The sequence below is a fragment of the Mandrillus leucophaeus genome, unplaced genomic scaffold (assembly GCF_000951045.1).
Source record: "Mandrillus leucophaeus isolate KB7577 unplaced genomic scaffold, Mleu.le_1.0 Scaffold1478, whole genome shotgun sequence".
Classification (NCBI taxonomy): domain Eukaryota; kingdom Metazoa; phylum Chordata; class Mammalia; order Primates; family Cercopithecidae; genus Mandrillus; species Mandrillus leucophaeus.
In genome coordinates, this window is record NW_012101452.1 from 100,098 (window position 1) to 102,812 (window position 2,715).

The 2,715-nt window shown below is 33.5% G+C and overlaps 1 pseudogene; it reads left to right on the forward strand.

Annotated features, from left to right (window-relative positions):
- The first annotated feature begins 202 nt into the window (after positions 1-202).
- LOC105535551 lies at positions 203-1,582 on the forward strand (annotated as a pseudogene).
- Positions 1,583-2,715: the final 1,133 nt, after the last annotated feature.

Sequence of the window (2,715 nt, forward strand, 5' to 3'; positions counted from 1 at the left end):
TTTATATGAAATCTTTCTGCTTTCTGGTGTAGATGTTTATTGCTATTGCCTACCTGTTCTTAATGTGTTTGCTGTATAGTATAGATTTTGATATGTCGTGTTTTCATTTTCACTTCTTTCAATAGTTAAAAACATGTCCATCTTAAAAACCAAACACTGCATGTTCTCACTAATAGTGTGTGATAGATATACAGTTGTTGTTACCATGGTGATTGCCAGTGTCATGTAGAAGATTATACCTCGCTATTCTCTTGCTCAAAATGGAATTCTTGCAGGGAATCAGCAAAAAGGGAAAAGCAGAAAAGGTAGGAAATATAATGGTCACATTGAAAGTAAGTCATTAACAACATCCACAGGATATTGACCTTCATCTAGAAACAAAGTCAGATACAGAAGTGGATACTTTAGCATTGCATTATTTTCCAGAATACCAGTGACTGGTGGATTTTACAGTGGCTGCTACAGTTGTGTATCCAGTAACTGAAGTCTATTACTAGTTTATGAAGCCTACACAGGAAATGAGTATCAGCTTAGTCTGGTGCCTGCTTGTTTCGTCTTTTGCAATCAAAGTTCTATTTTCATTAACTACACACTATATTAAAGTAGAATATGGTGGTGAAAAATCTATTTGTGTCACCTTTGGATTTTTTTTCTTTGACAAAGCAATGGTAGTGTTGATTGTAACACAAAATTATCTGGAATTTGGACTTGAAACAGGATTTACAAATTTTTCAGATAGTGTGATGCAGTTTCTTGAAAAGCAAGGTTTAGAATCTCAGAGTCCTGTTTCAAAACTTACTTTCAAATTTTTCCTGGCTATTTTTTGTTCACTCATTGGGGCTTTCTGGACATTTCCTGGATTACAACTGACTCAAATGCTTCTGAATGCCCTGAATTTGACAACAGAAAAAATTACACAAACATTACTTCATATCAACTTCTTGGCACATTTATTTATGGTTTTGCTCTGGGTAAAACCAGTCACCAAAGACTACATTATGAACCCAAACTTGGGTGAAGAAAGTATCCCTTTAATGCCAGAAGCCACATTCGATACTCTGCGACTCTGGTTAATAATCCTGCTGTGTGCTTTGTGGTTGGCCATGATGTGTAGTCACCTGCAAGCTTATTTAAATTTAGCCCAAAAATGTGTGGATCAGATGAAGAAAGAAGCAGGATGAATAAGTACAGTTGAGCTACAGAAAATGGTGGCTTGAGTCTTTCATTATCTTTGTGTCATTGCACTGCAGTATGTGGTGCCTCTGGTAATGCTGTTTCACACCACTCTGCTTTTGAAAACACTAAGCAATCATTCCTGGGGTATTTATCCAGAATCTATCTCTACCTTACCAGTGGATAATAGTCTGCTCTACAATTTTGTTTACTCTGAATTACCGTCAGCTGAAGGGAAGATGAAAGTTACTGTTACACAAATAACAGTGACACTGAGCAGCTTAAAAATATTTTTACTCTTCTTCTTTTTTGAGGACTTCTGTCTTTTCTGACCTGGTGGATTGCTGCTTGCCTCTTTTCTACAAGCCTTTTTGGGCTTTTTTATCACCAATATCTGACTGTGGCATGAGTCTCAGTTAACAAAAAAAATATCAAAATCACACTTTAAATTCAAATATTTGTGTCCTTAAAGGGCTGATGAAAACCAGAAGAAAGTAAATACAATGGGAAAAAAATCAGAATATCTTGTATTAAATGTTTCCTTTGTAATCTCAGGGTGAATTAATGTTATAATATTTAAAATTACAAAATAGATTGTTAACTGTTACACTGTGGCATTGGAATTTTAACTCTCTGTATTTAGAGGGCTATCTACAAGGGTAATATTTCTGATTACCTTGGTTGACAGAAACCTCCAGCAGTCTTTGAAACATCTCAAATGACTCTAGTTATTGATTACTTTTAACGGTATTATGGTACTGTTCGTAGTCTTAGTGGCTGTCTATAGAACAATCTTCAAACTGAGCCATGCTTTAGGGGAGGGAAAGGGGCTAAAGTCTCTTCTGTTGATGATGTATTAGTTACTCTTGAAACAATAAAATCCAACAGAAAGGAAGAGATAGCTACTGTATATTACAGTAAAGAAAACTGCATAGTTATTTTAAATTTAATGGAGGTGAATATCGTTAATATCTACAACTACTTCTGCTTGAGAAGGAGGAAGAGTATTGTTTTAAAACATATTCTACCCAACTAGAGAGTTCTTTTAAAATGATTGGCCATATGAACATTTGTAATCTTGCCATTAGGCTTGGACCTGCCATATTTTATTTTATTCTATGATCCTAAATACTTCCTTTTAATAGTCTAAAAGTATTTATCAATACTGGGCAGACTTTAAAGAAATTACTTTGTAAACCTGCTGACTACCTGTATGTATTGTACATTTATTATATATTAAATATATAATATATTGAGATTATAAAAGATGGGAATATTGATTCCTTATAATATTTTAAGTTGCAGAATGTATGTTAAAAAGTGATTTGAATGAGATGATTTGTATCTAGAAATTTTATTTCCTTTTGGAATGAGATTAAAATACATTTTGAAAGTTCAAAAAAAGGTCCATCTTAACTATTAATTGATCCAGTGGTCATTGGGAGTATGTTATTTAATTTTCATGTATTGATATAATTTCCAAAGATCCTCTTGGTGTACATTTTTACTTGTATTTTATGGTGGTTTGAGTTATTTGCAATA